The 23,707-nt window shown below is 44.8% G+C and overlaps 17 non-coding genes across 17 annotated transcripts; all 17 read right to left on the bottom strand.

The window, feature by feature from the left end:
- Positions 1-1,179: 1,179 nt before the first annotated feature.
- Positions 1,180-1,370, bottom strand: LOC141215704 (U2 spliceosomal RNA). Its single transcript, XR_012284759.1, has one exon. It is a non-coding gene; the product is annotated as a U2 spliceosomal RNA (small nuclear RNA).
- Positions 1,371-2,485: 1,115 nt separating this feature from the next.
- On the bottom strand, positions 2,486-2,676 carry LOC141216696 (U2 spliceosomal RNA). Its single transcript, XR_012285719.1, has one exon. It is a non-coding gene; the product is annotated as a U2 spliceosomal RNA (small nuclear RNA).
- Positions 2,677-4,680: 2,004 nt separating this feature from the next.
- LOC141215692 (U2 spliceosomal RNA) lies at positions 4,681-4,871 on the bottom strand. The gene has a single exon (XR_012284748.1). It is a non-coding gene; the product is annotated as a U2 spliceosomal RNA (small nuclear RNA).
- Positions 4,872-5,989: 1,118 nt separating this feature from the next.
- Positions 5,990-6,180, bottom strand: LOC141216520 (U2 spliceosomal RNA). Its single transcript, XR_012285549.1, has one exon. It is a non-coding gene; the product is annotated as a U2 spliceosomal RNA (small nuclear RNA).
- Positions 6,181-7,300: 1,120 nt separating this feature from the next.
- On the bottom strand, positions 7,301-7,491 carry LOC141215681 (U2 spliceosomal RNA). The gene has a single exon (XR_012284737.1). It is a non-coding gene; the product is annotated as a U2 spliceosomal RNA (small nuclear RNA).
- A 1,118-nt stretch (positions 7,492-8,609) lies between these two features.
- Positions 8,610-8,800, bottom strand: LOC141215668 (U2 spliceosomal RNA). Its single transcript, XR_012284725.1, has one exon. It is a non-coding gene; the product is annotated as a U2 spliceosomal RNA (small nuclear RNA).
- A 1,121-nt stretch (positions 8,801-9,921) lies between these two features.
- On the bottom strand, positions 9,922-10,112 carry LOC141215656 (U2 spliceosomal RNA). The gene has a single exon (XR_012284714.1). It is a non-coding gene; the product is annotated as a U2 spliceosomal RNA (small nuclear RNA).
- Positions 10,113-11,232: 1,120 nt separating this feature from the next.
- LOC141215644 (U2 spliceosomal RNA) lies at positions 11,233-11,423 on the bottom strand. Its single transcript, XR_012284703.1, has one exon. It is a non-coding gene; the product is annotated as a U2 spliceosomal RNA (small nuclear RNA).
- A 1,120-nt stretch (positions 11,424-12,543) lies between these two features.
- On the bottom strand, positions 12,544-12,734 carry LOC141215633 (U2 spliceosomal RNA). The gene has a single exon (XR_012284692.1). It is a non-coding gene; the product is annotated as a U2 spliceosomal RNA (small nuclear RNA).
- A 1,118-nt stretch (positions 12,735-13,852) lies between these two features.
- On the bottom strand, positions 13,853-14,043 carry LOC141215621 (U2 spliceosomal RNA). Its single transcript, XR_012284681.1, has one exon. It is a non-coding gene; the product is annotated as a U2 spliceosomal RNA (small nuclear RNA).
- Positions 14,044-15,161: 1,118 nt separating this feature from the next.
- LOC141215609 (U2 spliceosomal RNA) lies at positions 15,162-15,352 on the bottom strand. The gene has a single exon (XR_012284670.1). It is a non-coding gene; the product is annotated as a U2 spliceosomal RNA (small nuclear RNA).
- Positions 15,353-16,474: 1,122 nt separating this feature from the next.
- On the bottom strand, positions 16,475-16,665 carry LOC141215598 (U2 spliceosomal RNA). Its single transcript, XR_012284659.1, has one exon. It is a non-coding gene; the product is annotated as a U2 spliceosomal RNA (small nuclear RNA).
- A 1,121-nt stretch (positions 16,666-17,786) lies between these two features.
- Positions 17,787-17,977, bottom strand: LOC141215587 (U2 spliceosomal RNA). Its single transcript, XR_012284648.1, has one exon. It is a non-coding gene; the product is annotated as a U2 spliceosomal RNA (small nuclear RNA).
- Positions 17,978-19,097: 1,120 nt separating this feature from the next.
- On the bottom strand, positions 19,098-19,288 carry LOC141215576 (U2 spliceosomal RNA). Its single transcript, XR_012284637.1, has one exon. It is a non-coding gene; the product is annotated as a U2 spliceosomal RNA (small nuclear RNA).
- A 1,122-nt stretch (positions 19,289-20,410) lies between these two features.
- On the bottom strand, positions 20,411-20,601 carry LOC141215564 (U2 spliceosomal RNA). The gene has a single exon (XR_012284626.1). It is a non-coding gene; the product is annotated as a U2 spliceosomal RNA (small nuclear RNA).
- Positions 20,602-21,720: 1,119 nt separating this feature from the next.
- LOC141216275 (U2 spliceosomal RNA) lies at positions 21,721-21,911 on the bottom strand. Its single transcript, XR_012285315.1, has one exon. It is a non-coding gene; the product is annotated as a U2 spliceosomal RNA (small nuclear RNA).
- A 1,118-nt stretch (positions 21,912-23,029) lies between these two features.
- On the bottom strand, positions 23,030-23,220 carry LOC141215552 (U2 spliceosomal RNA). The gene has a single exon (XR_012284614.1). It is a non-coding gene; the product is annotated as a U2 spliceosomal RNA (small nuclear RNA).
- Between the last annotated feature and the right edge of the window lie 487 nt (positions 23,221-23,707).

Below are 23,707 nucleotides of genomic sequence, written 5' to 3'. Positions count from 1 at the left end.
TCATAGAATCATAGAATCATAGAATCATAGAATGGTAGAGTTGGAAGGGACCTCCTGGGTCATCTGGTCCAACCCCCTGCTCAAAGCAGGATTCACTAAATCATCTCAGACAGATGTCTGTCCAGCCTCTGTTTGAAGACGTCCATTGAAGGGGAACTCACCACCTCTCGTGGCAGCCTGTTCCACTCATTAATCACCCTAACTGTCAAAAAGTTTTTTCTAATATCTAATCTGTGTCTCCTCCCATTTAGTTTCATCCCATTGCTTCTAGTCTTTCCTTGTGCAAATGAGAATAAAGATGATCCTTCTACAATGTGACAGCCCTTGACATATTTGTAGACAGCTATTAAGTCTCCTCTCAGTCTTCTTTTTTGCAAGCTAAACATTCCCAAATCCTGCAACCGTTCCTCATAGGACATGGTTTGCAGACCAGTCACCATTCTGGTCGCTCTTCTCTGAACTTGCTCCAGTTTGTCTATGTCTTTTTTAAAATGTGGTGCCCAAAACTGTACACAGTATTCCAGATGAGGTCTGACCAAAGAGGAGTAAAGACCGATAATGACTTCACGTGATCTAGACTGTATGCTTCTGTTAATACATCCCAGAATTGTATTTGCCTTTTTTGCTGCTGCATCACACTGTTGACTCATGTTCAGTCTATGATCTATTAGTATACCTAAGTCTTTTTCACATGTACTGTTGCTTAGCTCTATTCCTCCCATTCTGTATATGCTTTTTTCATTTTTATTGCCCAGATGTAGTACTTTGCATTTTTCCCTGTTAAAAACCATTCTGTTGGTTGCTGCCCACTGCTCCAGTTTATTTAGGTCTTTTTGAATCCTCTCTCTCTCTTCTCTAGTATTAGCTATCCCTCCTAGCTAATTTAGGTGAAAGCTCCAAAATGCTTGCCTAATATGTCTGTTTATCCAAAAGGAAGTATAGAGGGAGAGCTAGATAGATAGCATTGCATTACATTACATTACATGGCAATGCAATGCACAGTTGCTGAAGTTGAACCAAAATGAGCTTGTCATCTGGCTTCTGCAACTTTTAACATGAAAAATCCAATGAGGAGAAGAAAAGCAAAGCCAAAGAGTCCATCCCAAAATCCGACAAACAAGCAAAATGAACAAAAAGCATTGAATTCAATTCTTTCTGATTTTAGAAACTGCATTAAAGAAGGGGTGCACCGGTCCTGGAGATACTGCAATACCAGGTCAATGCGTGGAGTGGACAGAGCAAGCTCTTTTTCCATCTCCCTGTTCTAAAAATCCATTTAATATATGGTCCCCAGATAGGGGACGTATCAGATATTAAACTGATAAGAACAGATACTACACTTGATCTTAGCCAAAAGGCCGAGAAGCGATAACCAGAATTGGTTTCCGACTACGGTGCCACCCAAGGATTCTGAAAAGTCCATTTGTGGAGATGGCCACCTGGACTCCCGTTAAGAAGACATGCTGTCAACCTCTAGATCCCTCACATGCCTGCACTTTTCGGCTTGCTGCTGCTGCAATCCACGCGTTTTAGATCTGCATAACTCCACCTCTTTTAGCACAGTACCCTCAACCCCCGGCTGTTCCCACCCGCCTCAACACCGTTGGAAGGGAGGAGAACCAATTAAGGCGGGGGGGGGGGTGGAACGAGCAGCTGTCTACCCTTAGCAGGAGGGTTGCTGATTAATTACCTCTCCTGCTGCTGCTGGCTGTCCAGCAGCAGACTGAAGGTGGCTGCTGCTGTGCGCAGGTATATAAAGGCTCAGAGCCTATTATGACACGCGCAGCCAGCGTTCCATTGCCACATTCCGTCTACTGCAGGCGGGATACCTGGATGGCTGAATGTCACTGAGAAGCTCACAGAGACCGCCATAAGCAACAGTTTAAAAGAATGCCACAGACTAATCAACCAAACTTTTTGGGTTGGTTTCTCTTTTATAGTCTGCAGGCATTAAATGAAAGAAGTCAGTGTTCCAGCAGAGGGAGACAACGTTTCAGAAAAGGCATTGTAGCAAACCAAAAAAGAAATTTTAAGCGCAGCAGAGTAACCAGCTCACATACCTGTTAGCTCAGGTGAGTTTAAAAGGCTGCTGTTGATAACAAGGGCATTTGCTAAATAGATGGTGTGTGTGCAACAATATACTGAAAGGTCAATTATATTGTGCAGCTTATCTCACCACCTGTAGTTATTTAGGTGAAAGCTCCAAAATGCTTGCCTAATATGTCTGTTTATCCAAAAGGAAGTATAGAGGGAGAGCTAGATAGATAGCATTGCATTACATTACATTACATGGCAATGCAATGCACAGTTGCTGAAGTTGAACCAAAATGAGCTTGTCATCTGGCTTCTGCAACTTTTAACATGAAAAATCCAATGAGGAGAAGAAAAGCAAAGCCAAAGAGTCCATCCCAAAATCCGACAAACAAGCAAAATGAACAAAAAGCATTGAATTCAATTCTTTCTGATTTTAGAAACTGCATTAAAGAAGGGGTGCACCGGTCCTGGAGATACTGCAATACCAGGTCAATGCGTGGAGTGGACAGAGAAAGCTCTTTTTCCATCTCCCTGTTCTAAAAATCCATTTAATATATGGTCCCCAGATAGGGGACGAATCAGATATTAAACTGATAAGAACAGATACTACACTTGATCTTAGCCAAAAGGCCGAGAAGCGATAACCAGAATTGGTTTCCGACTACGGTGCCACCCAAGGATTCTGAAAAGTCCATTTGTGGAGATGGCCACCTGGACTCCCGTTAAGAAGACATGCTGTCAACCTCTAGATCCCTCACATGCCTGCACTTTTCGGCTTGCTGCTGCTGCAATCCACGCGTTTTAGATCTGCATAACTCCACCTCTTTTAGCACAGTACCCTCAACCCCCGGCTGTTCCCACCCGCCTCAACACCGTTGGAAGGGAGGAGAACCAATTAAGGCGGGGGGGGGGTGGAACGAGCAGCTGTCTACCCTTAGCAGGAGGGTTGCTGATTAATTACCTCTCCTGCTGCTGCTGCTGCTGGCTGTCCAGCAGCAGACTGAAGGTGGCTGCTGCTGTGCGCAGGTATATAAAGGCTCAGAGCCTATTATGACACGCGCAGCCAGCGTTCCATTGCCACATTCCGTCTACTGCAGGCGGGATACCTGGATGGCTGAATGTCACTGAGAAGCTCACAGAGACCGCCATAAGCAACAGTTTAAAAGAATGCCACAGACTAATCAACCAAACTTTTTGGGTTGGTTTCTCTTTTATAGTCTGCAGGCATTAAATGAAAGAAGTCAGTGTTCCAGCAGAGGGAGACAACGTTTCAGAAAAGGCATTGTAGCAAACCAAAAAAGAAATTTTAAGCGCAGCAGAGTAACCAGCTCACATACCTGTTAGCTCAGGTGAGTTTAAAAGGCTGCTGTTGATAACAAGGGCATTTGCTAAATAGATGGTGTGTGTGCAACAATATACTGAAAGGTCAATTATATTGTGCAGCTTATCTCACCACCTGTAGTTATTTCATAGAATCATAGAATCATAGAATCATAGAATGGTAGAGTTGGAAGGGACCTCCTGGGTCATCTGGTCCAACCCCCTGCTCAAAGCAGGATTCACTAAATCATCTCAGACAGATGTCTGTCCAGCCTCTGTTTGAAGACGTCCATTGAAGGGGAACTCACCACCTCTCGTGGCAGCCTGTTCCACTCATTAATCACCCTAATTGTCAAAAAGTTTTTTCTAATATCTAATCTGTGTCTCCTCCCATTTAGTTTCATCCCATTGCTTCTAGTCTTTCCTTGTGCAAATGAGAATAAAGATGATCCTTCTACAATGTGACAGCCCTTGACATATTTGTAGACAGCTATTAAGTCTCCTCTCAGTCTTCTTTTTTGCAAGCTAAACATTCCCAAATCCTGCAACCGTTCCTCATAGGACATGGTTTGCAGACCAGTCACCATTCTGGTCGCTCTTCTCTGAACTTGCTCCAGTTTGTCTATGTCTTTTTTAAAATGTGGTGCCCAAAACTGTACACAGTATTCCAGATGAGGTCTGACCAAAGAGGAGTAAAGACCGATAATGACTTCACGTGATCTAGACTGTATGCTTCTGTTAATACATCCCAGAATTGTATTTGCCTTTTTTGCTGCTGCATCACACTGTTGACTCATGTTCAGTCTATGATCTATTAGTATACCTAAGTCTTTTTCACATGTACTGTTGCTTAGCTCTATTCCTCCCATTCTGTATATGCTTTTTTCATTTTTATTGCCCAGATGTAGTACTTTGCATTTTTCCCTGTTAAAAACCATTCTGTTGGTTGCTGCCCACTGCTCCAGTTTATTTAGGTCTTTTTGAATCCTCTCTCTCTCTTCTCTAGTATTAGCTATCCCTCCTAGCTAATTTAGGTGAAAGCTCCAAAATGCTTGCCTAATATGTCTGTTTATCCAAAAGGAAGTATAGAGGGAGAGCTAGATAGATAGCATTGCATTACATTACATTACATGGCAATGCAATGCACAGTTGCTGAAGTTGAACCAAAATGAGCTTGTCATCTGGCTTCTGCAACTTTTAACATGAAAAATCCAATGAGGAGAAGAAAAGCAAAGCCAAAGAGTCCATCCCAAAATCCGACAAACAAGCAAAATGAACAAAAAGCATTGAATTCAATTCTTTCTGATTTTAGAAACTGCATTAAAGAAGGGGTGCACCGGTCCTGGAGATACTGCAATACCAGGTCAATGCGTGGAGTGGACAGAGCAAGCTCTTTTTCCATCTCCCTGTTCTAAAAATCCATTTAATATATGGTCCCCAGATAGGGGACGTATCAGATATTAAACTGATAAGAACAGATACTACACTTGATCTTAGCCAAAAGGCCGAGAAGCGATAACCAGAATTGGTTTCCGACTACGGTGCCATCCAAGGATTCTGAAAAGTCCATTTGTGGAGATGGCCACCTGGACTCCCGTTAAGAAGACATGCTGTCAACCTCTAGATCCCTCACATGCCTGCACTTTTCGGCTTGCTGCTGCTGCAATCCACGCGTTTTAGATCTGCATAACTCCACCTCTTTTAGCACAGTACCCTCAACCCCCGGCTGTTCCCACCCGCCTCAACACCGTTGGAAGGGAGGAGAACCAATTAAGGCGGGGGGGGTGGAACGAGCAGCTGTCTACCCTTAGCAGGAGGGTTGCTGATTAATTACCTCTCCTGCTGCTGCTGCTGCTGGCTGTCCAGCAGCAGACTGAAGGTGGCTGCTGCTGTGCGCAGGTATATAAAGGCTCAGAGCCTATTATGACACGCGCAGCCAGCGTTCCATTGCCACATTCCGTCTACTGCAGGCGGGATACCTGGATGGCTGAATGTCACTGAGAAGCTCACAGAGACCGCCATAAGCAACAGTTTAAAAGAATGCCACAGACTAATCAACCAAACTTTTTGGGTTGGTTTCTCTTTTATAGTCTGCAGGCATTAAATGAAAGAAGTCAGTGTTCCAGCAGAGGGAGACAACGTTTCAGAAAAGGCATTGTAGCAAACAAAAAAAGAAATTTTAAGCGCAGCAGAGTAACCAGCTCACATACCTGTTAGCTCAGGTGAGTTTAAAAGGCTGCTGTTGATAACAAGGGAATTTGCTAAATAGATGGTGTGTGTGCAACAATATACTGAAAGGTCAATTATATTGTGCAGCTTATCTCACCACCTGTAGTTATTTAGGTGAAAGCTCCAAAATGCTTGCCTAATATGTCTGTTTATCCAAAAGGAAGTATAGAGGGAGAGCTAGATAGATAGCATTGCATTACATTACATTACATGGCAATGCAATGCACAGTTGCTGAAGTTGAACCAAAATGAGCTTGTCATCTGGCTTCTGCAACTTTTAACATGAAAAATCCAATGAGGAGAAGAAAAGCAAAGCCAAAGAGTCCATCCCAAAATCCGACAAACAAGCAAAATGAACAAAAAGCATTGAATTCAATTCTTTCTGATTTTAGAAACTGCATTAAAGAAGGGGTGCACCGGTCCTGGAGATACTGCAATACCAGGTCAATGCGTGGAGTGGACAGAGCAAGCTCTTTTTCCATCTCCCTGTTCTAAAAATCCATTTAATATATGGTCCCCAGATAGGGGACGTATCAGATATTAAACCGATAAGAACAGATACTACACTTGATCTTAGCCAAAAGGCCGAGAAGCGATAACCAGAATTGGTTTCCGACTACGGTGCCACCCAAGGATTCTGAAAAGTCCATTTGTGGAGATGGCCACCTGGACTCCCGTTAAGAAGACATGCTGTCAACCTCTAGATCCCTCACATGCCTGCACTTTTCGGCTTGCTGCTGCTGCAATCCACGCGTTTTAGATCTGCATAACTCCACCTCTTTTAGCACAGTACCCTCAACCCCCGGCTGTTCCCACCCGCCTCAACACCGTTGGAAGGGAGGAGAACCAATTAAGGCGGGGGGGGGGTGGAACGAGCAGCTGTCTACCCTTAGCAGGAGGGTTGCTGATTAATTACCTCTCCTGCTGCTGCTGCTGCTGGCTGTCCAGCAGCAGACTGAAGGTGGCTGCTGCTGTGCGCAGGTATATAAAGGCTCAGAGCCTATTATGACACGCGCAGCCAGCGTTCCATTGCCACATTCCGTCTACTGCAGGCGGGATACCTGGATGGCTGAATGTCACTGAGAAGCTCACAGAGACCGCCATAAGCAACAGTTTAAAAGAATGCCACAGACTAATCAACCAAACTTTTTGGGTTGGTTTCTCTTTTATAGTCTGCAGGCATTAAATGAAAGAAGTCAGTGTTCCAGCAGAGGGAGACAACGTTTCAGAAAAGGCATTGTAGCAAACCAAAAAAGAAATTTTAAGCGCAGCAGAGTAACCAGCTCACATACCTGTTAGCTCAGGTGAGTTTAAAAGGCTGCTGTTGATAACAAGGGCATTTGCTAAATAGATGGTGTGTGTGCAACAATATACTGAAAGGTCAATTATATTGTGCAGCTTATCTCACCACCTGTAGTTATTTAGGTGAAAGCTCCAAAATGCTTGCCTAATATGTCTGTTTATCCAAAAGGAAGTATAGAGGGAGAGCTAGATAGATAGCATTGCATTACATTACATTACATGGCAATGCAATGCACAGTTGCTGAAGTTGAACCAAAATGAGCTTGTCATCTGGCTTCTGCAACTTTTAACATGAAAAATCCAATGAGGAGAAGAAAAGCAAAGCCAAAGAGTCCATCCCAAAATCCGACAAACAAGCAAAATGAACAAAAAGCATTGAATTCAATTCTTTCTGATTTTAGAAACTGCATTAAAGAAGGGGTGCACCGGTCCTGGAGATACTGCAATACCAGGTCAATGCGTGGAGTGGACAGAGCAAGCTCTTTTTCCATCTCCCTGTTCTAAAAATCCATTTAATATATGGTCCCCAGATAGGGGACGTATCAGATATTAAACTGATAAGAACAGATACTACACTTGATCTTAGCCAAAAGGCCGAGAAGCGATAACCAGAATTGGTTTCCGACTACGGTGCCACCCAAGGATTCTGAAAAGTCCATTTGTGGAGATGGCCACCTGGACTCCCGTTAAGAAGACATGCTGTCAACCTCTAGATCCCTCACATGCCTGCACTTTTCGGCTTGCTGCTGCTGCAATCCACGCGTTTTAGATCTGCATAACTCCACCTCTTTTAGCACAGTACCCTCAACCCCCGGCTGTTCCCACCCGCCTCAACACCGTTGGAAGGGAGGAGAACCAATTAAGGCGGGGGGGGTGGAACGAGCAGCTGTCTACCCTTAGCAGGAGGGTTGCTGATTAATTACCTCTCCTGCTGCTGCTGCTGCTGGCTGTCCAGCAGCAGACTGAAGGTGGCTGCTGCTGTGCGCAGGTATATAAAGGCTCAGAGCCTATTATGACACGCGCAGCCAGCGTTCCATTGCCACATTCCGTCTACTGCAGGCGGGATACCTGGATGGCTGAATGTCACTGAGAAGCTCACAGAGACCGCCATAAGCAACAGTTTAAAAGAATGCCACAGACTAATCAACCAAACTTTTTGGGTTGGTTTCTCTTTTATAGTCTGCAGGCATTAAATGAAAGAAGTCAGTGTTCCAGCAGAGGGAGACAACGTTTCAGAAAAGGCATTGTAGCAAACCAAAAAAGAAATTTTAAGCGCAGCAGAGTAACCAGCTCACATACCTGTTAGCTCAGGTGAGTTTAAAAGGCTGCTGTTGATAACAAGGGCATTTGCTAAATAGATGGTGTGTGTGCAACAATATACTGAAAGGTCAATTATATTGTGCAGCTTATCTCACCACCTGTAGTTATTTAGGTGAAAGCTCCAAAATGCTTGCCTAATATGTCTGTTTATCCAAAAGGAAGTATAGAGGGAGAGCTAGATAGATAGCATTGCATTACATTACATTACATGGCAATGCAATGCACAGTTGCTGAAGTTGAACCAAAATGAGCTTGTCATCTGGCTTCTGCAACTTTTAACATGAAAAATCCAATGAGGAGAAGAAAAGCAAAGCCAAAGAGTCCATCCCAAAATCCGACAAACAAGCAAAATGAACAAAAAGCATTGAATTCAATTCTTTCTGATTTTAGAAACTGCATTAAAGAAGGGGTGCACCGGTCCTGGAGATACTGCAATACCAGGTCAATGCGTGGAGTGGACAGAGCAAGCTCTTTTTCCATCTCCCTGTTCTAAAAATCCATTTAATATATGGTCCCCAGATAGGGGACGTATCAGATATTAAACTGATAAGAACAGATACTACACTTGATCTTAGCCAAAAGGCCGAGAAGCGATAACCAGAATTGGTTTCCGACTACGGTGCCACCCAAGGATTCTGAAAAGTCCATTTGTGGAGATGGCCACCTGGACTCCCGTTAAGAAGACATGCTGTCAACCTCTAGATCCCTCACATGCCTGCACTTTTCGGCTTGCTGCTGCTGCAATCCACGCGTTTTAGATCTGCATAACTCCACCTCTTTTAGCACAGTACCCTCAACCCCCGGCTGTTCCCACCCGCCTCAACACCGTTGGAAGGGAGGAGAACCAATTAAGGCGGGGGGGGGGGTGGAACGAGCAGCTGTCTACCCTTAGCAGGAGGGTTGCTGATTAATTACCTCTCCTGCTGCTGCTGCTGCTGGCTGTCCAGCAGCAGACTGAAGGTGGCTGCTGCTGTGCGCAGGTATATAAAGGCTCAGAGCCTATTATGACACGCGCAGCCAGCGTTCCATTGCCACATTCCGTCTACTGCAGGCGGGATACCTGGATGGCTGAATGTCACTGAGAAGCTCACAGAGACCGCCATAAGCAACAGTTTAAAAGAATGCCACAGACTAATCAACCAAACTTTTTGGGTTGGTTTCTCTTTTATAGTCTGCAGGCATTAAATGAAAGAAGTCAGTGTTCCAGCAGAGGGAGACAACGTTTCAGAAAAGGCATTGTAGCAAACCAAAAAAGAAATTTTAAGCGCAGCAGAGTAACCAGCTCACATACCTGTTAGCTCAGGTGAGTTTAAAAGGCTGCTGTTGATAACAAGGGCATTTGCTAAATAGATGGTGTGTGTGCAACAATATACTGAAAGGTCAATTATATTGTGCAGCTTATCTCACCACCTGTAGTTATTTAGGTGAAAGCTCCAAAATGCTTGCCTAATATGTCTGTTTATCCAAAAGGAAGTATAGAGGGAGAGCTAGATAGATAGCATTGCATTACATTACATTACATGGCAATGCAATGCACAGTTGCTGAAGTTGAACCAAAATGAGCTTGTCATCTGGCTTCTGCAACTTTTAACATGAAAAATCCAATGAGGAGAAGAAAAGCAAAGCCAAAGAGTCCATCCCAAAATCCGACAAACAAGCAAAATGAACAAAAAGCATTGAATTCAATTCTTTCTGATTTTAGAAACTGCATTAAAGAAGGGGTGCACCGGTCCTGGAGATACTGCAATACCAGGTCAATGCGTGGAGTGGACAGAGCAAGCTCTTTTTCCATCTCCCTGTTCTAAAAATCCATTTAATATATGGTCCCCAGATAGGGGACGTATCAGATATTAAACTGATAAGAACAGATACTACACTTGATCTTAGCCAAAAGGCCGAGAAGCGATAACCAGAATTGGTTTCCGACTACGGTGCCACCCAAGGATTCTGAAAAGTCCATTTGTGGAGATGGCCACCTGGACTCCCGTTAAGAAGACATGCTGTCAACCTCTAGATCCCTCACATGCCTGCACTTTTCGGCTTGCTGCTGCTGCAATCCACGCGTTTTAGATCTGCATAACTCCACCTCTTTTAGCACAGTACCCTCAACCCCCGGCTGTTCCCACCCGCCTCAACACCGTTGGAAGGGAGGAGAACCAATTAAGGCGGGGGGGGGGTGGAACGAGCAGCTGTCTACCCTTAGCAGGAGGGTTGCTGATTAAATACCTCTCCTGCTGCTGCTGCTGCTGGCTGTCCAGCAGCAGACTGAAGGTGGCTGCTGCTGTGCGCAGGTATATAAAGGCTCAGAGCCTATTATGACACGCGCAGCCAGCGTTCCATTGCCACATTCCGTCTACTGCAGGCGGGATACCTGGATGGCTGAATGTCACTGAGAAGCTCACAGAGACCGCCATAAGCAACAGTTTAAAAGAATGCCACAGACTAATCAACCAAACTTTTTGGGTTGGTTTCTCTTTTATAGTCTGCAGGCATTAAATGAAAGAAGTCAGTGTTCCAGCAGAGGGAGACAACGTTTCAGAAAAGGCATTGTAGCAAACCAAAAAAGAAATTTTAAGCGCAGCAGAGTAACCAGCTCACATACCTGTTAGCTCAGGTGAGTTTAAAAGGCTGCTGTTGATAACAAGGGCATTTGCTAAATAGATGGTGTGTGTGCAACAATATACTGAAAGGTCAATTATATTGTGCAGCTTATCTCACCACCTGTAGTTATTTAGGTGAAAGCTCCAAAATGCTTGCCTAATATGTCTGTTTATCCAAAAGGAAGTATAGAGGGAGAGCTAGATAGATAGCATTGCATTACATTACATTACATGGCAATGCAATGCACAGTTGCTGAAGTTGAACCAAAATGAGCTTGTCATCTGGCTTCTGCAACTTTTAACATGAAAAATCCAATGAGGAGAAGAAAAGCAAAGCCAAAGAGTCCATCCCAAAATCCGACAAACAAGCAAAATGAACAAAAAGCATTGAATTCAATTCTTTCTGATTTTAGAAACTGCATTAAAGAAGGGGTGCACCGGTCCTGGAGATACTGCAATACCAGGTCAATGCGTGGAGTGGACAGAGCAAGCTCTTTTTCCATCTCCCTGTTCTAAAAATCCATTTAATATATGGTCCCCAGATAGGGGACGTATCAGATATTAAACTGATAAGAACAGATACTACACTTGATCTTAGCCAAAAGGCCGAGAAGCGATAACCAGAATTGGTTTCCGACTACGGTGCCACCCAAGGATTCTGAAAAGTCCATTTGTGGAGATGGCCACCTGGACTCCCGTTAAGAAGACATGCTGTCAACCTCTAGATCCCTCACATGCCTGCACTTTTCGGCTTGCTGCTGCTGCAATCCACGCGTTTTAGATCTGCATAACTCCACCTCTTTTAGCACAGTACCCTCAACCCCCGGCTGTTCCCACCCGCCTCAACACCGTTGGAAGGGAGGAGAACCAATTAAGGCGGGGGGGGGGTGGAACGAGCAGCTGTCTACCCTTAGCAGGAGGGTTGCTGATTAATTACCTCTCCTGCTGCTGCTGCTGCTGGCTGTCCAGCAGCAGACTGAAGGTGGCTGCTGCTGTGCGCAGGTATATAAAGGCTCAGAGCCTATTATGACACGCGCAGCCAGCGTTCCATTGCCACATTCCGTCTACTGCAGGCGGGATACCTGGATGGCTGAATGTCACTGAGAAGCTCACAGAGACCGCCATAAGCAACAGTTTAAAAGAATGCCACAGACTAATCAACCAAACTTTTTGGGTTGGTTTCTCTTTTATAGTCTGCAGGCATTAAATGAAAGAAGTCAGTGTTCCAGCAGAGGGAGACAACGTTTCAGAAAAGGCATTGTAGCAAACCAAAAAAGAAATTTTAAGCGCAGCAGAGTAACCAGCTCACATACCTGTTAGCTCAGGTGAGTTTAAAAGGCTGCTGTTGATAACAAGGGCATTTGCTAAATAGATGGTGTGTGTGCAACAATATACTGAAAGGTCAATTATATTGTGCAGCTTATCTCACCACCTGTAGTTATTTAGGTGAAAGCTCCAAAATGCTTGCCTAATATGTCTGTTTATCCAAAAGGAAGTATAGAGGGAGAGCTAGATAGATAGCATTGCATTACATTACATTACATGGCAATGCAATGCACAGTTGCTGAAGTTGAACCAAAATGAGCTTGTCATCTGGCTTTTGCAACTTTTAACATGAAAAATCCAATGAGGAGAAGAAAAGCAAAGCCAAAGAGTCCATCCCAAAATCCGACAAACAAGCAAAATGAACAAAAAGCATTGAATTCAATTCTTTCTGATTTTAGAAACTGCATTAAAGAAGGGGTGCACCGGTCCTGGAGATACTGCAATACCAGGTCAATGCGTGGAGTGGACAGAGCAAGCTCTTTTTCCATCTCCCTGTTCTAAAAATCCATTTAATATATGGTCCCCAGATAGGGGACGTATCAGATATTAAACTGATAAGAACAGATACTACACTTGATCTTAGCCAAAAGGCCGAGAAGCGATAACCAGAATTGGTTTCCGACTACGGTGCCACCCAAGGATTCTGAAAAGTCCATTTGTGGAGATGGCCACCTGGACTCCCGTTAAGAAGACATGCTGTCAACCTCTAGATCCCTCACATGCCTGCACTTTTCGGCTTGCTGCTGCTGCAATCCACGCGTTTTAGATCTGCATAACTCCACCTCTTTTAGCACAGTACCCTCAACCCCCGGCTGTTCCCACCCGCCTCAACACCGTTGGAAGGGAGGAGAACCAATTAAGGCGGGGGGGGTGGAACGAGCAGCTGTCTACCCTTAGCAGGAGGGTTGCTGATTAATTACCTCTCCTGCTGCTGCTGCTGCTGGCTGTCCAGCAGCAGACTGAAGGTGGCTGCTGCTGTGCGCAGGTATATAAAGGCTCAGAGCCTATTATGACACGCGCAGCCAGCGTTCCATTGCCACATTCCGTCTACTGCAGGCGGGATACCTGGATGGCTGAATGTCACTGAGAAGCTCACAGAGACCGCCATAAGCAACAGTTTAAAAGAATGCCACAGACTAATCAACCAAACTTTTTGGGTTGGTTTCTCTTTTATAGTCTGCAGGCATTAAATGAAAGAAGTCAGTGTTCCAGCAGAGGGAGACAACGTTTCAGAAAAGGCATTGTAGCAAACCAAAAAAGAAATTTTAAGCGCAGCAGAGTAACCAGCTCACATACCTGTTAGCTCAGGTGAGTTTAAAAGGCTGCTGTTGATAACAAGGGCATTTGCTAAATAGATGGTGTGTGTGCAACAATATACTGAAAGGTCAATTATATTGTGCAGCTTATCTCACCACCTGTAGTTATTTAGGTGAAAGCTCCAAAATGCTTGCCTAATATGTCTGTTTATCCAAAAGGAAGTATAGAGGGAGAGCTAGATAGATAGCATTGCATTACATTACATTACATGGCAATGCAATGCACAGTTGCTGAAGTTGAACCAAAATGAGCTTGTCATCTGGCTTCTGCAACTTTTAACATGAAAAATCCAATGAGGAGAAGAAAAGCAAAGCCAAAGAGTCCATCCCAAAATCCGACAAACAAGCAAAATGAACAAAAAGCATTGAATTCAATTCTTTCTGATTTTAGAAACTGCATTAAAGAAGGGGTGCACCGGTCCTGGAGATACTGCAATACCAGGTCAATGCGTGGAGTGGACAGAGCAAGCTCTTTTTCCATCTCCCTGTTCTAAAAATCCATTTAATATATGGTCCCCAGATAGGGGACGTATCAGATATTAAACTGATAAGAACAGATACTACACTTGATCTTAGCCAAAAGGCCGAGAAGCGATAACCAGAATTGGTTTCCGACTACGGTGCCACCCAAGGATTCTGAAAAGTCCATTTGTGGAGATGGCCACCTGGACTCCCGTTAAGAAGACATGCTGTCAACCTCTAGATCCCTCACATGCCTGCACTTTTCGGCTTGCTGCTGCTGCAATCCACGCGTTTTAGATCTGCATAACTCCACCTCTTTTAGCACAGTACCCTCAACCCCCGGCTGTTCCCACCCGCCTCAACACCGTTGGAAGGGAGGAGAACCAATTAAGGCGGGGGGGGTGGAACGAGCAGCTGTCTACCCTTAGCAGGAGGGTTGCTGATTAATTACCTCTCCTGCTGCTGCTGCTGCTGGCTGTCCAGCAGCAGACTGAAGGTGGCTGCTGCTGTGCGCAGGTATATAAAGGCTCAGAGCCTATTATGACACGCGCAGCCAGCGTTCCATTGCCACATTCCGTCTACTGCAGGCGGGATACCTGGATGGCTGAATGTCACTGAGAAGCTCACAGAGACCGCCATAAGCAACAGTTTAAAAGAATGCCACAGACTAATCAACCAAACTTTTTGGGTTGGTTTCTCTTTTATAGTCTGCAGGCATTAAATGAAAGAAGTCAGTGTTCCAGCAGAGGGAGACAACGTTTCAGAAAAGGCATTGTAGCAAACCAAAAAAGAAATTTTAAGCGCAGCAGAGTAACCAGCTCACATACCTGTTAGCTCAGGTGAGTTTAAAAGGCTGCTGTTGATAACAAGGGCATTTGCTAAATAGATGGTGTGTGTGCAACAATATACTGAAAGGTCAATTATATTGTGCAGCTTATCTCACCACCTGTAGTTATTTAGGTGAAAGCTCCAAAATGCTTGCCTAATATGTCTGTTTATCCAAAAGGAAGTATAGAGGGAGAGCTAGATAGATAGCATTGCATTACATTACATTACATGGCAATGCAATGCACAGTTGCTGAAGTTGAACCAAAATGAGCTTGTCATCTGGCTTCTGCAACTTTTAACATGAAAAATCCAATGAGGAGAAGAAAAGCAAAGCCAAAGAGTCCATCCCAAAATCCGACAAACAAGCAAAATGAACAAAAAGCATTGAATTCAATTCTTTCTGATTTTAGAAACTGCATTAAAGAAGGGGTGCACCGGTCCTGGAGATACTGCAATACCAGGTCAATGCGTGGAGTGGACAGAGCAAGCTCTTTTTCCATCTCCCTGTTCTAAAAATCCATTTAATATATGGTCCCCAGATAGGGGACGTATCAGATATTAAACTGATAAGAACAGATACTACACTTGATCTTAGCCAAAAGGCCGAGAAGCGATAACCAGAATTGGTTTCCGACTACGGTGCCACCCAAGGATTCTGAAAAGTCCATTTGTGGAGATGGCCACCTGGACTCCCGTTAAGAAGACATGCTGTCAACCTCTAGATCCCTCACATGCCTGCACTTTTCGGCTTGCTGCTGCTGCAATCCACGCGTTTTAGATCTGCATAACTCCACCTCTTTTAGCACAGTACCCTCAACCCCCGGCTGTTCCCACCCGCCTCAACACCGTTGGAAGGGAGGAGAACCAATTAAGGCGGGGGGGGGTGGAACGAGCAGCTGTCTACCCTTAGCAGGAGGGTTGCTGATTAATTACCTCTCCTGCTGCTGCTGCTGCTGCTGGCTGTCCAGCAGCAGACTGAAGGTGGCTGCTGCTGTGCGCAGGTATATAAAGGCTCAGAGCCTATTATGACACGCGCAGCCAGCGTTCCATTGCCACATTCCGTCTACTGCAGGCGGGATACCTGGATGGCTGAATGTCACTGAGAAGCTCACAGAGACCGCCATAAGCAACAGTTTAAAAGAATGCCACAGACTAATCAACCAAACTTTTTGGGTTGGTTTCTCTTTTATAGTCTGCAGGCATTAAATGAAAGAAGTCAGTGTTCCAGCAGAGGGAGACAACGTTTCAGAAAAGGCATTGTAGCAAACCAAAAAAGAAATTTTAAGCGCAGCAGAGTAACCAGCTCACATACCTGTTAGCTCAGGTGAGTTTAAAAGGCTGCTGTTGATAACAAGGGCATTTGCTAAATAGATGGTGTGTGTGCAACAATATACTGAAAGGTCAATTATATTGTGCAGCTTATCTCACCACCTGTAGTTATTTAGGTGAAAGCTCCAAAATGCTTGCCTAATATGTCTGTTTATCCAAAAGGAAGTATAGAGGGAGAGCTAGATAGATAGCATTGCATTACATTACATTACATGGCAATGCAATGCACAGTTGCTGAAGTTGAACCAAAATGAGCTTGTCATCTGGCTTCTGCAACTTTTAACATGAAAAATCCAATGAGGAGAAGAAAAGCAAAGCCAAAGAGTCCATCCCAAAATCCGACAAACAAGCAAAATGAACAAAAAGCATTGAATTCAATTCTTTCTGATTTTAGAAACTGCATTAAAGAAGGGGTGCACCGGTCCTGGAGATACTGCAATACCAGGTCAATGCGTGGAGTGGACAGAGCAAGCTCTTTTTCCATCTCCCTGTTCTAAAAATCCATTTAATATATGGTCCCCAGATAGGGGACGTATCAGATATTAAACTGATAAGAACAGATACTACACTTGATCTTAGCCAAAAGGCCGAGAAGCGATAACCAGAATTGGTTTCCGACTACGGTGCCACCCAAGGATTCTGAAAAGTCCATTTGTGGAGATGGCCACCTGGACTCCCGTTAAGAAGACATGCTGTCAACCTCTAGATCCCTCACATGCCTGCACTTTTCGGCTTGCTGCTGCTGCAATCCACGCGTTTTAGATCTGCATAACTCCACCTCTTTTAGCACAGTACCCTCAACCCCCGGCTGTTCCCACCCGCCTCAACACCGTTGGAAGGGAGGAGAACCAATTAAGGCGGGGGGGGGGGTGGAACGAGCAGCTGTCTACCCTTAGCAGGAGGGTTGCTGATTAATTACCTCTCCTGCTGCTGCTGCTGCTGGCTGTCCAGCAGCAGACTGAAGGTGGCTGCTGCTGTGCGCAGGTATATAAAGGCTCAGAGCCTATTATGACACGCGCAGCCAGCGTTCCATTGCCACATTCCGTCTACTGCAGGCGGGATACCTGGATGGCTGAATGTCACTGAGAAGCTCACAGAGACCGCCATAAGCAACAGTTTAAAAGAATGCCACAGACTAATCAACCAAACTTTTTGGGCTGGTTTCTCTTTTATAGTCTGCAGGCATTAAATGAAAGAAGTCAGTGTTCCAGCAGAGGGAGACAACGTTTCAGAAAAGGCATTGTAGCAAACCAAAAAAGAAATTTTAAGTGCAGCAGAGTAACCAGCTCACATACCTGTTAGCTCAGGTGAGTTTAAAAGGCTGCTGTTGATAACAAGGGCATTTGCTAAATAGATGGTGTGTGTGCAACAATATACTGAAAGGTCAATTATATTGTGCAGCTTATCTCACCACCTGTAGTTATTTAGGTGAAAGCTCCAAAATGCTTGCCTAATATGTCTGTTTATCCAAAAGGAAGTATAGAGGGAGAGCTAGATAGATAGCATTGCATTACATTACAATACATGGCAATGCAATGCACAGTTGCTGAAGTTGAACCAAAATGAGCTTGTCATCTGGCTTCTGCAACTTTTAACATGAAAAATCCAATGAGGAGAAGAAAAGCAAAGCCAAAGAGTCCATCCCAAAATCCGACAAACAAGCAAAATGAACAAAAAGCATTGAATTCAATTCTTTCTGATTTTAGAAACTGCATTAAAGAAGGGGTGCACCGGTCCTGGAGATACTGCAATACCAGGTCAATGCGTGGAGTGGACAGAGCAAGCTCTTTTTCCATCTCCCTGTTCTAAAAATCCATTTAATATATGGTCCCCAGATAGGGGACGTATCAGATATTAAACTGATAAGAACAGATACTACACTTGATCTTAGCCAAAAGGCCGAGAAGCGATAACCAGAATTGGTTTCCGACTACGGTGCCACCCAAGGATTCTGAAAAGTCCATTTGTGGAGATGGCCACCTGGACTCCCGTTAAGAAGACATGCTGTCAACCTCTAGATCCCTCACATGCCTGCACTTTTCGGCTTGCTGCTGCTGCAATCCACGCGTTTTAGATCTGCATAACTCCACCTCTTTTAGCACAGTACCCTCAACCCCCGGCTGTTCCCACCCGCCTCAACACCGTTGGAAGGGAGGAGAACCAATTAAGGCGGGGGGGGGGTGGAACGAGCAGCTGTCTACCCTTAGCAGGAGGGTTGCTGATTAATTACCTCTCCTGCTGCTGCTGCTGCTGGCTGTCCAGCAGCAGACTGAAGGTGGCTGCTGCTGTGCGCAGGTATATAAAGGCTCAGAGCCTATTATGACACGCGCAGCCAGCGTTCCATTGCCACATTCCGTCTACTGCAGGCGGGATACCTGGATGGCTGAATGTCACTGAGAAGCTCACAGAGACCGCCATAAGCAACAGTTTAAAAGAATGCCACAGACTAATCAACCAAACTTTTTGGGTTGGTTTCTCTTTTATAGTCTGCAGGCATTAAATGAAAGAAGTCAGTGTTCCAGCAGAGGGAGACAACGTTTCAGAAAAGGCATTGTAGCAAACCAAAAAAGAAATTTTAAGCGCAGCAGAGTAACCAGCTCACATACCTGTTAGCTCAGGTGAGTTTAAAAGGCTGCTGTTGATAACAAGGGCATTTGCTAAATAGATGGTGTGTGTGCAACAATATACTGAAAGGTCAATTATATTGTGCAGCTTATCTCACCACCTGTAGTTATTTAGGTGAAAGCTCCAAAATGCTTGCCTAATATGTCTGTTTATCCAAAAGGAAGTATAGAGGGAGAGCTAGATAGATAGCATTGCATTACATTACATTACATGGCAATGCAATGCACAGTTGCTGAAGTTGAACCAAAATGAGCTTGTCATCTGGCTTCTGCAACTTTTAACATGAAAAATCCAATGAGGAGAAGAAAAGCAAAGCCAAAGAGTCCATCCCAAAATCCGACAAACAAGCAAAATGAACAAAAAGCATTGAATTCAATTCTTTCTGATTTTAGAAACTGCATTAAAGAAGGGGTGCACCGGTCCTGGAGATACTGCAATACCAGGTCAATGCGTGGAGTGGACAGAGCAAGCTCTTTTTCCATCTCCCTGTTCTAAAAATCCATTTAATATATGGTCCCCAGATAGGGGACGTATCAGATATTAAACTGATAAGAACAGATACTACACTTGATCTTAGCCAAAAGGCCGAGAAGCGATAACCAGAATTGGTTTCCGACTACGGTGCCACCCAAGGATTCTGAAAAGTCCATTTGTGGAGATGGCCACCTGGACTCCCGTTAAGAAGACATGCTGTCAACCTCTAGATCCCTCACATGCCTGCACTTTTCGGCTTGCTGCTGCTGCAATCCACGCGTTTTAGATCTGCATAACTCCACCTCTTTTAGCACAGTACCCTCAACCCCCGGCTGTTCCCACCCGCCTCAACACCGTTGGAAGGGAGGAGAACCAATTAAGGCGGGGGGGGGGGGTGGAACGAGCAGCTGTCTACCCTTAGCAGGTGGGTTGCTGATTAATTACCTCTCCTGCTGCTGCTGCTGCTGGCTGTCCAGCAGCAGACTGAAGGTGGCTGCTGCTGTGCGCAGGTATATAAAGGCTCAGAGCCTATTATGACACGCGCAGCCAGCGTTCCATTGCCACATTCCGTCTACTGCAGGCGGGATACCTGGATGGCTGAATGTCACTGAGAAGCTCACAGAGACCGCCATAAGCAACAGTTTAAAAGAATGCCACAGACTAATCAACCAAACTTTTTGGGTTGGTTTCTCTTTTATAGTCTGCAGGCATTAAATGAAAGAAGTCAGTGTTCCAGCAGAGGGAGACAACGTTTCAGAAAAGGCATTGTAGCAAACCAAAAAAGAAATTTTAAGCGCAGCAGAGTAACCAGCTCACATACCTGTTAGCTCAGGTGAGTTTAAAAGGCTGCTGTTGATAACAAGGGCATTTGCTAAATAGATGGTGTGTGTGCAACAATATACTGAAAGGTCAATTATATTGTGCAGCTTATCTCACCACCTGTAGTTATTTAGGTGAAAGCTCCAAAATGCTTGCCTAATATGTCTGTTTATCCAAAAGGAAGTATAGAGGGAGAGCTAGATAGATAGCATTGCATTACATTACAATACATGGCAATGCAATGCACAGTTGCTGAAGTTGAACCAAAATGAGCTTGTCATCTGGCTTCTGCAACTTTTAACATGAAAAATCCAATGAGGAGAAGAAAAGCAAAGCCAAAGAGTCCATCCCAAAATCCGACAAACAAGCAAAATGAACAAAAAGCATTGAATTCAATTCTTTCTGATTTTAGAAACTGCATTAAAGAAGGGGTGCACCGGTCCTGGAGATACTGCAATACCAGGTCAATGCGTGGAGTGGACAGAGCAAGCTCTTTTTCCATCTCCCTGTTCTAAAAATCCATTTAATATATGGTCCCCAGATAGGGGACGTATCAGATATTAAACTGATAAGAACAGATACTACACTTGATCTTAGCCAAAAGGCCGAGAAGCGATAACCAGAATTGGTTTCCGACTACGGTGCCACCCAAGGATTCTGAAAAGTCCATTTGTGGAGATGGCCACCTGGACTCCCGTTAAGAAGACATGCTGTCAACCTCTAGATCCCTCACATGCCTGCACTTTTCGGCTTGCTGCTGCTGCAATCCACGCGTTTTAGATCTGCATAACTCCACCTCTTTTAGCACAGTACCCTCAACCCCCGGCTGTTCCCACCCGCCTCAACACCGTTGGAAGGGAGGAGAACCAATTAAGGCGGGGGGGGGTGGAACGAGCAGCTGTCTACCCTTAGCAGGAGGGTTGCTGATTAATTACCTCTCCTGCTGCTGCTGCTGCTGGCTGTCCAGCAGCAGACTGAAGGTGGCTGCTGCTGTGCGCAGGTATATAAAGGCTCAGAGCCTATTATGACACGCGCAGCCAGCGTTCCATTGCCACATTCCGTCTACTGCAGGCGGGATACCTGGATGGCTGAATGTCACTGAGAAGCTCACAGAGACCGCCATAAGCAACAGTTTAAAAGAATGCCACAGACTAATCAACCAAACTTTTTGGGTTGGTTTCTCTTTTATAGTCTGCAGGCATTAAATGAAAGAAGTCAGTGTTCCAGCAGAGGGAGACAACGTTTCAGAAAAGGCATTGTAGCAAACCAAAAAAGAAATTTTAAGCGCAGCAGAGTAACCAGCTCACATACCTGTTAGCTCAGGTGAGTTTAAAAGGCTGCTGTTGATAACAAGGGCATTTGCTAAATAGATGGTGTGTGTGCAACAATATACTGAAAGGTCAATTATATTGTGCAGCTTATCTCACCACCTGTAGTTATTTAGGTGAAAGCTCCAAAATGCTTGCCTAATATGTCTGTTTATCCAAAAGGAAGTATAGAGGGAGAGCTAGATAGATAGCATTGCATTACATTACATTACATGGCAATGCAATGCACAGTTGCTGAAGTTGAACCAAAATGAGCTTGTCATCTGGCTTCTGCAACTTTTAACATGAAAAATCCAATGAGGAGAAGAAAAGCAAAGCCAAAGAGTCCATCCCAAAATCCGACAAACAAGCAAAATGAACAAAAAGCATTGAATTCAATTCTTTCTGATTTTAGAAACTGCATTAAAGAAGGGGTGCACCGGTCCTGGAGATACTGCAATACCAGGTCAATGCGTGGAGTGGACAGAGCAAGCTCTTTTTCCATCTCCCTGTTCTAAAAATCCATTTAATATATGGTCCCCAGATAGGGGACGTATCAGATATTAAACTGATAAGAACAGATACTACACTTGATCTTAGCCAAAAGGCCAAGAAGCGATAACCAGAATTGGTTTCCGACTACGGTGCCACCCAAGGATTCTGAAAAGTCCATTTGTGGAGATGGCCACCTGGACTCCCGTTAAGAAGACATGCTGTCAACCTCTAGATCCCTCACATGCCTGCACTTTTCGGCTTGCTGCTGCTGCAATCCACGCGTTTTAGATCTGCATAACTCCACCTCTTTTAGCACAGTACCCTCAACCCCCGGCTGTTCCCACCCGCCTCAACACCGTTGGAAGGGAGGAGAACCAATTAAGGCGGGGGGGGTGGAACGAGCAGCTGTCTACCCTTAGCAGGAGGGTTGCTGATTAATTACCTCTCCTGCTGCTGCTGCTGCTGGCTGTCCAGCAGCAGACTGAAGGTGGCTGCTGCTGTGCGCAGGTATATAAAGGCTCAGAGCCTATTATGACACGCGCAGCCAGCGTTCCATTGCCACATTCCGTCTACTGCAGGCGGGATACCTGGATGGCTGAATGTCACTGAGAAGCTCACAGAGACCGCCATAAGCAACAGTTTAAAAGAATGCCACAGACTAATCAACCAAACTTTTTGGGTTGGTTTCTCTTTTATAGTCTGCAGGCATTAAATGAAAGAAGTCAGTGTTCCAACAGAGGGAGACAACGTTTCAGAAAAGGCATTGTAGCAAACCAAAAAAGAAATTTTAAGCGCAGCAGAGTAACCAGCTCACATACCTGTTAGCTCAGGTGAGTTTAAAAGGCTGCTGTTGATAACAAGGGCATTTGCTAAATAGATGGTGTGTGTGCAACAATATACTGAAAGGTCAATTATATTGTGCAGCTTATCTCACCACCTGTAGTTATTTAGGTGAAAGCTCCAAAATGCTTGCCTAATATGTCTGTTTATCCAAAAGGAAGTATAGAGGGAGAGCTAGATAGATAGCATTGCATTACATTACATTACATGGCAATGCAATGCACAGTTGCTGAAGTTGAACCAAAATGAGCTTGTCATCTGGCTTCTGCAACTTTTAACATGAAAAATCCAATGAAGAGAAGAAAAGCAAAGCCAAAGAGTCCATCCCAAAATCCGACAAACAAGCAAAATGAACAAAAAGCATTGAATTCAATTCTTTCTGATTTTAGAAACTGCATTAAAGAAGGGGTGCACCGGTCCTGGAGATACTGCAATACCAGGTCAATGCGTGGAGTGGACAGAGCAAGCTCTTTTTCCATCTCCCTGTTCTAAAAATCCATTTAATATATGGTCCCCAGATAGGGGACGTATCAGATATTAAACTGATAAGAACAGATACTACACTTGATCTTAGCCAAAAGGCCGAGAAGCGATAACCAGAATTGGTTTCCGACTACGGTGCCACCCAAGGATTCTGAAAAGTCCATTTGTGGAGATGGCCACCTGGACTCCCGTTAAGAAGACATGCTGTCAACCTCTAGATCCCTCACATGCCTGCACTTTTCGGCTTGCTGCTGCTGCAATCCACGCGTTTTAGATCTGCATAACTCCACCTCTTTTAGCACAGTACCCTCAACCCCCGGCTGTTCCCACCCGCCTCAACACCGTTGGAAGGGAGGAGAACCAATTAAGGCGGGGGGGGTGGAACGAGCAGCTGTCTACCCTTAGCAGGAGGGTTGCTGATTAATTACCTCTCCTGCTGCTGCTGCTGCTGGCTGTCCAGCAGCAGACTGAAGGTGGCTGCTGCTGTGCGCAGGTATATAAAGGCTCAGAGCCTATTATGACACGCGCAGCCAGCGTTCCATTGCCACATTCCGTCTACTGCAGGCGGGATACCTGGATGGCTGAATGTCACTGAGAA

Source organism: Phyllobates terribilis, unplaced genomic scaffold (assembly GCF_046119375.1).
Source record: "Phyllobates terribilis strain yellow unplaced genomic scaffold, ASM4611937v1 Scaffold_236__1_contigs__length_3049075, whole genome shotgun sequence".
Classification (NCBI taxonomy): Eukaryota; Metazoa; Chordata; class Amphibia; order Anura; family Dendrobatidae; genus Phyllobates; species Phyllobates terribilis.
The sequence above is the reverse complement of the archived record's forward strand: the minus strand, read 5'-3'. Positions and strand labels throughout refer to the sequence as shown.